Raw genomic sequence first — 14,901 nt, forward strand, 5'->3', positions numbered from 1 at the left:
GCATCTGTACCCACACCGTGCCTTGTGTCCTATTGCCTTGGATGAACTATTTGTGCATCAAAGTCACCCCTTCCACCTGTGCCACACCCCTCCCCCACTCAGGGAACTCATCCAGTCTCATGACTTCAGAGAACATCTCTAGTGACTTCTGCAGATTCAGGTTTACAACCCAGGCCTCTTTTCCGAAGTCCACACTCCACACCTGCATAAGCAACTTAGCATGTATTTCCCCTCTCAGTAAACTGCAATTTCTTCCAGGTGCTCGGGCCAAAAGCCTGGGAGTCATCCTCGACTTGCTTCCTTCTCTCACATCCTATACTTAAACGGTCAGTAAAACCCACCAATTCTACTTTTAGAGCCTATCAGGAATTGAACTTCTTACTCCTTCTCACTCGCAGCACTACGGCAACCTTCCACCTCTTCTGCCTACCTCCAGCTTGCCGGTCTCAGCATGGCCCGGGCACTTTTAAAACAAGTCAATCAGATCCACCTCTACCTAGGACTCCTCAGTGGTTTCCTACCTCACTCAGAGTAAAAACAAAAGGTCTAGGAGGCCCTATGTGACATGTACCCCAGCGACCCCCTGATCTCATCTCCTATTTCTTCCAGCCACGCTGGCCTCCCTGGTGCTCCTAGATGAAGCCAAACAGGCTCCTACTCCCAGGGAAAGTACTGCTGCCTTGGTCTACAAAGTTCTCCTGGGAGATACCCAGCAGGCTCTGTCCTCACCTTTCTCAATTCTCTGTTCAAATGACACCCCAAAAGTGACCCGTCCTTGTTTTCTACATAAAGTCACAAGCCTATCTCACCGCAGCACTCACTATCCCACGATTCCATTTTGATTTTTTTCTATAGTGCTGTCATGAGTTGAATACCATTCTCTGAAAATCCATGTCCTTTCTGAAAGCTCAGAATATGACCTTATTTGGAAACAGGGTCCTTGTAGATGTAATCAAATTAGGATGAGGTCATAAGGATGGGTCCTAATCCAGTATGACTGATGCCCTTAGAAGAAGAGGGAAATGTGGACACACATAGTGAGAGAGCTCCGTGTGAAGAGGAGGAGGCAGAGACCGGAGTGGCCCATCTACAAGCCCAGGACCACGAAGGACTGCCAGCTGTCCCATGAGGTAGGAGAGGGGCATGGAACAGATTCCCCTCAGAGCCCTCAGATGGAACCAACCTTCCCTTCCCGGCACCTCCACTTTGGATATCCAGCCTCCAGAATTATGAGAAAATAAACTTCTGTAGTTTTAAGCCAGCCAGTATGCGGTGCTTTGTCACAGAGCCCTTGGAAAGTAACACAAGTGCTTATCACCACTTGACGTGTATTTGTTTCCAGTCTGTGTTACGCCACAATGATTAGCGCACAGTGGGCCACCGGCCATTTGCTACATGGATGAACAAATGGCCTCAGCCTCACTGGTTTACTCCTCTAAATCCTCTAAAGAATAAAGATGTCTTCTTGTGTTCCTTTTTTTATTTAATTTTTTTTTTTTAATGTTTATTTACTTATTTTTGAGAGACAGATCGGGAGGGGCAGACAGAGAGGGAGACAGAGAATCCCAAGCAGGCTCCACACTGTCAGCGCAGAGCCCAATGCAGAGCTCCACAAACCGTGAGATTGTGACCTGAGTGGAAATCAAGAGTCGAGTGCTTAACCGACTGAGCCACCCAGGTGCCCCTTCTTGCATTCCTTCAATTTAAACCCACACACCGCATTTTTAGAACCAGTTATCACTAAGAGGAATGGACAGTCTAGAACTTTTTTTATCACCACCCTTCACTTTAATTTCAGAGACAAAAATGACTAAAATAAAGCTCTATGGAGAGGAGAAATACACAAAGAGCAACAGGCTAAGAGATGCGTGCAGGTGCGGGTGGAGAAGAGACCATTTCCCACACTGCCCTGACCATATGCATGCAGGCATCTCTGTTGTCATCACTTACTATGACTTAACACCATCCCATTTTGCTGTGAGCTCTTTTTTTCTCCTCTTAGATCATGCTGCTTGATCTCACTAGGAATGGGCGGGAGGGGGGGTGTTCTCCAAAATGTACTATCTATGACTATAACCCCAATTTACCATACCCTAAAATATTAACCATCTTGACTACAACATTAACAGGGATTAGCACGGTTACTCCTTTGAGGAGAGAGTGACAAAGTAAGACAGACGTGGGTTTGGAGAGAGATTGGAAGAGAGGGGGGAAGATGAAGGAGGAGACTTTCTTAACTTTATGTACTACTACATTACGATTTAATTTTTTCCAATTGAGCATGTACTTATTTTTTAACGAGGAGACAACTAGGGAGCAATAAACAATTGGTCCTGTTTCTAGTGGGTCCTAAATGCATAGACATTTTTCATAGATTGGCATTTGCTGATAGTGAAACTCAGAATACTATTTCACAATCTCTTTCTTTTTTATTTTTTACAGCATCTTCTTTCTGTTTATATTCATGTACTTAGAAGGTTGTATAATAAAGGGCCTTCAAATTATTTAATTTTACCTACTGTACTCAGGAAAGACTAACCAGATTTGCTGGAGGCAATTCTTCTTTTTAATTTTTATTTTTTATTTTATTTAATTTTATTTGAGAGAGAGAGAGAGAGAGCGTGCGCGCACACACACGAGCAGGGAAGAGGGGCAGAGAGAGAAAGAGAGGGAATCTCAAGCAGGCTCTATGCTCAGTGTGGCACCCAACGTGGGGCTCAATCCCATGACCCTGGGATCATAATCTGAGCCAAAATCAAGAGTCAGACACTCAGCTCAGCTGACTGAGCCACCTAAGCCCCCATGCTGCAGGCAAATCTTACCTTTGGTGTGTATATTCAACCCTCCCTATCATCCCATACATTTAAAATTTCAATGTATAAGTCTCGTTGACTTCATTATAGTCCATCTACGAGTTATTAGAAATGGAGATAATGAGGAGATAATCCAACCTCAGTTATTCCATATATTTTATTCTCAATGTATGAAACGAATAAAGAATCAAACAAAATAAACCCATGTTTGAGAAAATGGCACCAAAAAGAAACAAATGACAGGAGGAAATAATGAACCTATAAACTTTCCAAATCTATAAATGCTGACCTAATACTTACATACTATATATACTTATATACTATAGTACCTCTTGTCACTAAAATGTAAATTGGCTTTCATTACTTAGAACTAATCGTCCCTGTGTTCTAACAAGTTCTTCAATCTACACAATTCTTCCTGTACTGAGTAAGTCGGTCATTACTAAAGTAAATGAATTCCTTTCATGAAGCAGAGGGTTATGAAACACAAACATAATCTTGTGGTACCTGTATCTAAGCTTATTTTTTAAAAAAAAACTCCAATACCTGAAGACCTTTATTTAAGGTCTTCACTGAATTGACAAGTTTTCTTCACTGGTACTCTGCAGAGATTCGCTTGGGCCTCCAGATTTTTGTTTAGCTAGGTGAGGCAAAAATTATAAAGGTCTCACTAGTCCACAAAATCTCAAGGGAAATAACTTCCAATACTCAGAACATCATGGAGAACAACTAGACAGAAAATCAACAAGGATATAGATTTGAACAAACTATCATCCAAACTAACCTACCTGACATTTACAGAACCCTTGACCTAACAACAACAGAATGTACATTAAAGGGCATACGGAACACGTGTCAGAACAGACTATAGTGTAAGCCACGAAACAAGTCTCAATAAATTTAAAGGGGTTGAAACCATTCAAAACATGTTCTACAATGGAATTAAGATAAAGATCAACAACAGAAGAAATTTGGGAGTCTCCAATGTCTGCAAATTAGACACTTTTCTAAATAATCCAAGGGTCTAAGAGGTAATCACAAAAGAAATTAGAAAGCATGTGAACTGAATGAAAATAAAAACAATACATCACAATTTAAGGTGTGCAGCTAAACAACCTGCTGAAGGAAATGCACAGCTTTCAATACCTATGTTAGAGAAGGAATGAGCTTTCAAATCAAAATTCTAAGCTTTTAAGAAACCAGAAAAAGGAGACCAAATTAAATCCAAAGTGAGCAAAAGGAAGGTAATAATAAAGACCATGAAAGAGAAAAAAAAAAAAAAAAAGAAAAAATCAATGAAATAAAAAAATAATGGAAAAAATCAATAAAAGCACAAGTTACGGTCTTCTATAAAAGATAAGTGAAACTCATAAATCTTTACTTAGACTGACCAAGAAAAAGAGAAGATACAAGATACCAAAATCAAGAATTAAGGAGCAGACATCACTATCAACCCACAGAACTTAAGAGAAAAATAATATGAATAATGTTAGACCAATAAATTAAACAATTTAGATGAAATTGACAAATTCTTATAAGGACACAAATTACTACATCAAACTCAAGCAGAAATGGAAAATCTGATTGAGCCTATAATATGTAAAATAATGCAGTGTTAGAAAGCTTGCCACAAAGAACGCTGGCCTAGGAGGTTTCACTGGCAAATTCTATCAAATGCTTAAAAAAGAAGTAAGTACTAATCTTGACAGGGAAGAAAGAATACTTCTCAACTCATTCTATCAGGGCTGTACTTCCCTGATATCAAAGCCAAAGACATCACAAGAAAGGAAAACTACAGAAAAGTATCCCTTATGGGCATATAAATAAAAATCCTAACAAAGTATCAGCGAAATGACTTCAGAAACACACAGAAGAATTATATACCATGATTGATTGGAATTTATCCCTGCAGGCGAGCCTGGTTTAACAACGGAAAATCAATGGGGCACCTGGGTGGCTCAGTTAGTTACACGTCTGACTTTGGCTCAGGTCATGATCTTACAGTTCGTGGGTTCGAGCCCCACATCAGGCTCTGTGCAGACAGCTCAGAAGCTGAGCCTGAAGCCTGTTTTGGATTCTGTGTCTCCCTCTCTCTTTCTGTCCCTCCCTCACTTGCACTCTGTCTCTCTCTCTCTCCCTGTCTCTTAAAAATAAATAAACATTAAAAAAATTATTAAAAAAACACTGAAAATCAACTAATACTAATATAGCATATTAAGTAAAGAATCAAACCCATAGAATCATTTCTACATAGAAAATGCATGTGTCAAAAGTCAACATCCATTCATCATAAAAACTCTCAACCAACTAGGAATGAGAAAAGACTTCTCCAAGTTGATAAAAGGAATCAGAAAAATCAGAACATCATACTAAGAAGACTTAAAGCTTTCCTCTTGACTTTAAGAACAAGGCTATTCACTTGCATCATTCTATTTTAACATTGTACTGCATGTTCTAGCCAGTAAAATCAAGAAAAAGAAACTTAAGGCCTACAAATCAGAAAAGAAGAAATAAAACTGCCTGTATTTGCAGACAACATCATCCTGCATGCAGAAAATCCAGAGTATATAAAAACAACTATTAGAAATTTAATAAGGTTGCAGGATATAAGATCAATATACAAAATCATTATCTCTTTATACTGGCAACAAACAAGCCAAAAAATAACTAAAAAAAAAAAAATCCATTCACAATTAGCGTTGACAAGAATTAAATACTTGCAAAAATTTAACAAAAGAAGTACAGGACTTGAACACTAAAAACTATAAAACACTATGGAGAGAAAGTAAGACCTAAATAAATGGAAAAATATCCTATGTTCATGGATTTAAAAAAAATCAATATTGTTAAGATGGAAATCCTCCCTTAATTATTCTATATACTCAATGCAATCCCTGTCAACATCCCAGCAGGCTTTTTCCAGAAAATTGAAAAGCTGATTCTAAAATTTATATGGAAATGCAAAGGACCTAGATTAGTCAAAACTATTTTACAAAAAAACAAAATTAAAAGACATAGTATTTCAAAACTTACTATAAGAGTAACAATGTATCGATGAAGGACAGACAAGAATTGAGGAGTATAGAAATAAACTCTCACATGTATGGTCAGTTGCTTTTCAACAAGGTGCCAAGGCACCTGGATGGGGAAAGAATAGTCTTCCAAATAAATAGTGCTGGGATAATTGGTTACCCTATGAAAAACAATCAATCTAGATACTCACCTCATAACCATTTACAAAAATCAACTCAAAACAGATTATAGACCTAAAGCTTTCAGAAGAAAAATTTTGTGACTTGGCTAGGCAAAGATTTCTTATGTAAGACTGCGAAAGGATAGTTCCTAAAAGAAAAAAAATGATATATTAGAAAATCGAAATTAAAAATTTTACACTTCGAACAACACCATTAAAAAGATAAACCAGACTGTAGAAAATATTTGCAAATCACTATCTGATAAACATATACAGAATTCTTTACATCTTGATAAGCTAACTGAATTAAAAAATGGGAAGAGATTTGATAGACATTTCACCAAAGAAAATGAGGTTATGAATGGCCAATGCCCACTGGAAAAAAAGGACAGCATCATTAGTGTAGGAACTGCAAACTGAAACCACAGAGATGTCAACACATTGCCACTAGAATAGCGATAACCGAAAAGACAACACAAGTGTCACCAAAGATGTGGAGAACGTGGAACCCTCCTTCACTGCTGGTGAAGGGTTCAATGGTAAGCTGCTCTGAAAGGAGTTTGGCTATTTCTAAAAAGTTAAACAGAAACTTCCCAGCAATTCTACTCTTGCTCAAGAAAAATGAAAAACACAAAGACTTGTTTTTCTTTTAAAGTTTACTTATTTATTTTGAGAGAGAAAGTGCACATGTGCAAGTGGGGGTAGGGCAGAGACAGATGAGACTCCCAAGCAGGCTCCACACCAGAGCCCGACATGGGGTTCAACCTCACCAACCGTAAGATCATGACCTGAGCCAAGATCAACAATGGGATGCTTAACTGACTGAGCCACCCAGGCACCCTGAAAAAATACAAAGACTTGTATACAAATGTCCATCGCTTTATTTATAATAGCTAAAAACTGGAAACTATCCGAATATATCCATCCATTGATGAATGGATAAACATGTGGCATATCCATAAAATGGAATATTATTCAGCAATAAGAAATCAATTGCTGATATATGCTACTACATGAAAAACTTCAAAAACGTTATGCTGGGGTGCCTGGGTGGCTCAGCTGGTTAAGTGTCCGACTTGGGCTCAGGTCATGATCTCATGGTTTGTGGGTTTGAGCCCCACCTCCGGCTCTGCTGACAGCTCAGAGCTGAGAGCCTGCTTTGGATTCCGTGTATCCCTCTCTCTCTGCCCCTCTCCCACTTGTACGTGCTCACTCTCACTCTCTCTCAAAAATAAACATTAAAAAAAAAAAAGACAAAAAAAAACACCCTGTTATGCTAACTAAAAGAAGCCACATGCAAAAGACTGCATATTGAGTGACTCTATTTATGTGAAATTTCCAGAAAAGGTAAATCTTTAGAAACAGAAAGTGGTTACTTGGGGTGGTGGCAGGAGAAAAGAATTGACTACAAATAGTCAGGGGGACCTTTCTGGGAGGAGGGAAAACTTTCTAACTGGTTTGTGGTGATGATCATACAACTCGAAATTTACAAAAAGATCATTGAGTTGCACTCAGAATTAGTACATCTTATGGTAGAAAATTACACTTCAATACACTATTAAAACAGCAACCAAAAGTAAGTACAATTTAGCTAGGAGATCTGTGGACATCTACCACAGACAGAGGGGATGCTGACACTAAGTTTCCACAATAGAGTAACTGCTAAAGCTCAGAGAGATTTTATCCTCAGTGCCCCCAAGGAAGCACTGCTAGATTCCAAACGCAAGGGAGCTATTGAAAAAATGGTTCTCCTGTGAGAAATGGCTCCTGACTCTAATGGCCCACAGGGGCTATCCTGTTTCAGTGCTTCTCATTACCACTGAAAGACACAAAGAGATGAAGTACCAGATTTCAGCAGTTTTATCTGACAAAGGAAATGAAAATGGGCCTGTATTAGTCAGTGCAGGCTGCCATAACAAAATACCAAGGGCTAGGCGGCTTTAACATCAGAAATTTATTTTCTCACGGTTCTTGGGGCTGATGCTAACATGGTCAGGTTCTGGTGAGGGCTCTCTTCCTGGCTTGCAGACATTCACCTTCTCACTGTATTCTCAGATGGCAGAGAGAAAAGACAGGAAGAGAAGAGAGAAGAAAAAGCACAAACTGGTGTCTCTTCTTCTAAGGGCACCGATCCCATGATGAGGGCTCCACCCTCATGACTTCATCTGAAACTAGTGGCCTCCCAAAGGCCCTGTACCCAAATCCCAGCACGTTAAAGGTTAGGGCTTTAGCATATAAATTTGGGGAGGCACAGTTCAGGCTACAAACGGGCCTTTAATCAGAACTATTAACTAAAGATTTTTCTCCGTCATGTCATAAGAAACTGCAAAAAAAAAAAAAAAAAAAAAAAGGAAGTTCACTTTTCTCCTTTGTCCAAAGGCATCTATGCTGATGATATTCTCAAGCCCCACTGAAACTGTGCTCCACATCTGAACCAAATTCCCCCCCTTCTCTAGCCTAAAAAACAACACGCACGCCATTTTTAAAAGTTTTATGTAGACGCGCATAACAGACAGGACTAACTGTATCAAATTATACTTGCCACTTCTTTCTGTGTCAGCATATTTTTTGCCTCGGGCTTGCAATTTGAAAGGGGAGGGCCAAAACACTTTTATTGCGTTTAAGTGGGACTCCAAGCTGTTTCTAGGCTCCTCTTAACACATTTCAGCTGATTAGTGACTATTTTAACAAAAGCCTAACATCCTTCCCTAAACATCTTAATTGGTTAAGAGCTTCTGTTGTTTGCCACGAGCAGTCACTTTAAGTCATTGATTAAAGCAGTTTGCACATCAGCACAATCTGAAATCAGTTTTCTTCTTCAACCAGCTGGGCGTAGGAAGCAATCTTGAGGACGGCCCAATTCAAGGAGAAGCAAGTGCAATGCCCCGCGTGACGATCATCCTCCATGCAAGCGAGAAGCACAGGATTTATAGGAGGTTGAGAGAAAGAACTGAGGTGCCTTGAGTAAGTACTTCAACTGCTCTCTGCCTCACAAATCATTCCCATTAGCATTCACTGCAAGGGTGGACTCCGACGGCAAGCTTTCTCCGAAGCACCGTCACTAATTCCTCACTAATTCTGCATCCTTCCAGCAGAGCCTGGCTACCGTGAGGACAGCCCCCGGGGCCAAATGCAGCTTCCTGCGTTAAATGCAGGCCTCAGACCAGACTCTGCTCGTCTGCTTGTTCTGACGAGGGCAAAGCGTCTATGTGGGTTCCACATTTCCAGCCAGAGGGAAAAATACCCTTTCCTTGTTTGACATAAAAAGGAGAAAAAATGCTCAGCAGGCTTAAGGCATGCACCTTCTGCCTCACAGGACAGAACAAAATGCTGAGAGTAGGGACGCTGTCGTATAGCACACGGAGACCCCCTTTAACGCCCTCAGGAAGAAGTCCCAGTGCTCACCGAGAACACACCCTCAGCAAACAGCCTGTTGTTTTTATGCTACCCACTGGCTCTCTTTCTTAATGGAGAGCCAGGCTATATTTTACAAGAACCATACCCTGTCATTAGACATCTTCTGATCCACAGATGGACAAGAACTTGGAAGAATTTAGAAAGCTGAGGAAGAATGGATAGAAGCCTTTTAGGGAGAGTCCATGAAAAGCCAAAACACTTTCCAAGTGGTTATGTGTCCACGACAGTCTTTGCTTTGTGTGCCATGTATTTTTTTCTTTTTTCTTTTAGTCTTCAAGATTTTCGTTTTAATTATTTCGCTGATGAATTTTATATTAAATGTAAACTCCGGGGCAGAGCTTTGCTGTCTAATGAAATGTATGCAGCCAATGAAGAAGTTTAAGCCACAAGATCCAGTGTCTTCCACACACATTTGCAATCATCTGTGGAAAGTCAACTACTCTGGGCCTCAGTTGGCCCACAGGAAGATACAGGAGACACTCCCAGGTCACTGATATTATATAATTACTGTGTCAAATACCAACATACCCTTATGGCGAATCCCCTTTCCACTTCCAAATAAATGGATATTTGTTTTCAAGTAAGACTTCTTGTTATCGATAAATGGGACATAAAATAACCCCAGACAGTCTGGTTCTGGGGTTTAACAGTTTAAAACTAAACAAGTCACAAGGGAACCCAGTGAAGAACAAGTGTCCTATTGAATAAAAAATACACAGTATGGACCCCTGTAGAACCCACAATCACGTGTTTTCTCTCCTGAGTAGATGCGTCACTGTTGTTCTGGGAAAGGACTAAGAAAGTATGTCGCATTGTTAAAAAAAAAAAAAAGAAAGAAAACTTTCATAGGGTTGAAGATGTTTACAATTTTAGTTACTGTTTGTATTTAGTATCCTTCTTTCAAGACATTCAGAGTATCCAACAGAAGTTATTTCCCTTAAATTTACCAGCTCTGTGTAAAACAACAAAAAAAGGCTATATTTTTATCTTCCTGTGTTTATCTGGAAAGAGCTATAAGTTACATAATCCATACCCAAGATTACATAAATCAGACCCATTACAACACACACACACACACACACACACACACACACACACTCACACACACACACACCCAGGAAACTTCTAGATCTCAACTCTTGGGAATCCAGAATTCAGGGCTTGCTTCATGATAGCTAACACATGTAAGTAACCTGCTGTGCACACAGGTGGTGCTATCCCATACAAAACTGGAATTGAAAACAACTGTCTCTTTGGCTTTTATGAATGCCGTAATTTTGCCACCAATTGTTACCACATTCTAACCAGTGTTGATAAATTTTAAGAAACACCCTTTCAAACTGAAAGGATACTATTTGCTAAAGGAGAATGAAGTAAGAACAAAGGCAAGAAAGCTTGAGGATGAAAAGTGGTTCAAACAAAGTGAGAGGAAACAGGAGAAAAACGAAAGGCCTCCACCGCCAGAGAATACAGTGATTCTAATCAATTACCTAATCAAATGGGTATGTGCACATCTACTGTACATTGATGCAATGTTAAATGTCCACCATTTCTGCTCAGAATGTCTCCTCTTGACAGGTTCGTTTTTTACAACAACCATGGCCTGTGAACTCCACTGGGTGGATCAGAGCTACACCACCCTGTCACTCCTCAGAAGCCTAATACAAAACCTATAATCGAAGAGGCAAAAACAGGGTCCACGGAACACAGTGACATTCCATCCTTTTATCTGTCTCCACAGATCCATCTTTTCTGACTCATAAGGTCCTCAGAGAACCTGTTTTTGATACACCAGGTACATTCAAGCTACTTGACATAGTAGCTCATATTCAGTAGGAACCTCTAAATTTAGACATATCTCAAGCACGAAGAAATTATTTGGAGGCCTAAGTAATGTGGTTTTTCCTCCTCTAACCTGCGGTCTATCTTTTGGCCACTTTAGCACTCTTCCTAAGTAAAAGCAGGGAAGGGACAGGGAGTTCGAAATCCATGGTGTTCCTCCAAGAGTTGGTGGAGGTGGGTGTTCACCTAAGTGGATAACCCGGATTCGAGGAGTCTCTGAGGACTCTGTGCCCTCAGGTTCTTCCACTAACCCACAATTAACAGATAAAAGACACCACGGATGACAGCACTGATGCACCTAGGAACTGTGTGAGGGAAACTACTTTCACCTTTGAGAAACGATTATCATGTATACAATGGTAGTCAAGAAATTTTCTATTGTAAAACTGTAGTGACAGAATGGTGGGGTGGGGTGGGGTGGGGTGGAGAAGGAAAGGAACCAGAAAAAGAAGGGCACCTGAGAATCAAAGACAGCTTACAGAAGTATCAGCAGCTGGAAAGAACACATTCCCGGGGTTCAGTGTCATCTCTATGCCAATAAGCTTAGAACAAGAAATATCCCTCACACGGAAAGCCAGAAGATATGAAAATGTGTAGATGCCTACTGCAGACTGTTGGTGTCAAAGCGACAGGGTCACAATACTCACGCTGACCACACTATTAGGCCAGATGGAAAGAAATACCCACATTTTAGTTTAATAGATGAACAGGTCAAGTTCTAAGGGTGAAACAACCTTACCATGTATTACTGATCAGGCTTTTGGCAACTGAATTTAAAAAGCAAATCTACTGGAGGAAAGAGAAGAGCTTCTCTCTCCCTGACCCTTGGCACAGATCCTTGGGAGGGACGGAGGAGGTCAATACCAGAAAGGTAGCTTCAAGTCTGGAGGATGACTTTCGGCTTCAAGGGAAGTGAGTCTTCACTCAAAAAGGGGCTTAGTAGATGTGGAACAAAGGTAGACCATGTAGAACAAAGGTAGGAAAAGTAATGAACAAACAAAATGTCTGGAGAGTGAAGCAAGGACAGAAGGACAAAAGGGAAGCCAGGTTAGGACCACAAAACAGAACCGGTGCTGACAAGTGTGCAGTCCCATTTTCCCAGAGCCCTGCAGAAAGTCTGCCTTTGTGAGGTCACTGCAGAGCTCTCACTGACCAAGTCCTAGCCGGAGGAACAGAGGGATCCCACCATCACACCAGCAGCTCACCAGGACTCAGTCACATTCAACATAAAAGGAGCAAAGATTTAAAATACATGACCTTATTATGTCTGAACAACAACAAAAATGCATAGGAAAGGAGGGCATTAGCAATCAGGACAAAGTCAGCTAAGTAGACAAATCCAGTATTTGAAAACGATAGGGATTCGAATCCCTGACTGCTCTGGAGGGAAGTTCATCTCTTCTAGTTTTATAGTTTTCAATCTGTAAAGTGGGGAGAATGATACCTATTGTAACTTGTATGTCATCTAGAGGTCACTTGCCCTTGTTATTTTCACAAGACTCCTTCGAATCCCCAATCCCATGGCCTGGGAAACATGGTTTTCCCGATATGCGAGCAAATTCTTAGGGATTTACTCTCTCCTGACCTCTTCAGGCTCTGGTCTCTAATGCCCTGAGGTCCTTTCTCTGCTCTACCTGAAGTAATTCCAGACCAAACTCCTGCCTCTTCACCAGCTTCCCCAAATAGAACAGTCAAACCACGGATTCCTGAGTTTTACTGACACTGAATATGTGCAGTCGTGAGCTGGGAACACAACGTAGAGTGCTGTGTCCTTATATAAATACCCATTCCACTTCCTCTCTTACACTTTCGGATCATCCCCTCCTGTCCTGAACTAGCTCCAGTGTTTCTACTTCTATGATGTTAGTAGCTTCCCTCTCCTCTGAAGCCTGACTGGCCAACCACCAAAGCCTGGGGACAGAGACTCAGCCTCTCCCCTAAGCAGTCATCAAGATATTTTTCCCAATTAAAAAAATTATTTTTCTTCGAAAATTCTGGCACCAGCCGTTAAAGCTCTACCATCTTCTCCGTTTGCTCACATGACTGCAAGATTGCTATGGGGGTAAATGAGACAAATAATAGCTCAGCATATGCTATTATATATAGAATATGCTAGCACAATGACTTGAACACAGCAGACACTAGTGGCTGCCTTTACGATTGTGATGATGCCAGATTTAGTCCCTGAAGAGACCATGCCTATACCAGCCAGCAAGACCAGTCACTTCTAAAGGGAGGTCCTTTGACTTTGGCCAAGGTAACTGACAACCTATAATCAAAAGCTAAGAAGGCCTCCATCTTTCTGCAAAAACATCATCATGATAGACGATGGCTGACTTGTCACTTCATTCTTCCAAACACAGTCACAACATGCAGCCAAGCAGAACACAGCACTGGTAAGACGTTGTGAATGCTTCCTTTGATCGTCCCCTGTATGAAGGAGAGAAATCCCAAAAGTAGAAGTTTCCACCAAGCCTTCCACAAAGCTGCCACTTTAACTTTAATTTCCTTCTTCTATTTAGATGTAGTTCTGCTTTGTATTAAACTCAAAAGTGAATTTTCTCCTATATGGCGGTTCTTAACAGGGCAAAAAGCTCTTTCCCCATCTCAAAACACAAGACATACATAGATTATCATGATCACGAAGCTCCTCTTCCTCCGGAAATTCTCTTGAGCTGGCCTTCTGACGTTCCTGCCAACAAGACATGGTCTAGTAGGCTGTACGCGCTGGGGCTCAGCTGGTTACGAATGCTTTTGGGCAGGAGCACAGCACATCCAGGCAGCTTGCTAGGATCCTCAGACCCTTAAGAAGTAACCTACACCTATGCTAGGCACTGCAGATGATTAAACTAGACTGTATAAAGTTTTCTAACATTTAGGAGTCATTTTGCCCCTAAAAGGCCAAGAAGTAGGAAAAGAGGTTCTGTGCACACATTAGTGTAAACACGCAGAAACGCAGCTCACAGACAGGTCTGCCTCTGAAAGGCAACAATGAATACAATGCTGTTGTAGACACAAACCAGCAGGGTTACAACTGCCAGCTGCTACTCCTTAAACAGTTAATGAACAAGAACTTGAACACCACCAAGTGAATGAATGTTGGTCCCGGACCCTCTGTCCATCCCAGGAAACTTTTAATATTAGTCCCAGCCTAAAGGGAATTCTAGGTTACAATTCATCAAAAGAAGACTGTGAGGATGTAGGCGATTTCAGAAAGATCAAATCTAGGGGTAGTAGCAAGGTGACCTGGGACTTCTATAAAGAAGCTCAAACCCTTAGGCTTCGAACAAGAACTATGGGTCACTGAAAATAGGAAGATATGACAAAACTGTTTTATTCCAAGCTCACTCACAAGACCCCAAAGAACTTCAATGAAGTGGAACCATAAGCTCTAAGGCTCTGGCCAACAGTTTTCTTAACAGAAAGACCTACAAGTTAGTTCTTTTCCAGCTGGGGCAGATGTTGCTTCAGTGTTCAGAATGTTGCTTCGGTGAGCTCCCCAGTAACGGAGAGTCACAAAGGTCCACCAGGAAAGAAAGTTGCTACATAGAAAGGATACCAACAAAGGACTACACTTCCCAATCCAGAGTATAAAGCCATTACCCTGATTATCTGTCTTAAATGCATAACCAGTGG

The 14,901-nt window shown here is 40.8% G+C and overlaps 1 protein-coding gene across 5 annotated transcripts in view; it reads right to left on the bottom strand.

The window, feature by feature from the left end:
• Positions 1 to 14,901, bottom strand: part of XRCC5 (X-ray repair cross complementing 5) — a 131,387-nt gene that overhangs the window by 65,085 nt on the left and 51,401 nt on the right. The gene's annotated exons all lie outside the window — the stretch shown is intronic.

The sequence above is a fragment of the Neofelis nebulosa genome, chromosome 2, assembly GCF_028018385.1.
Source record: "Neofelis nebulosa isolate mNeoNeb1 chromosome 2, mNeoNeb1.pri, whole genome shotgun sequence".
NCBI lineage: Eukaryota > Metazoa > Chordata > Mammalia > Carnivora > Felidae > Neofelis > Neofelis nebulosa.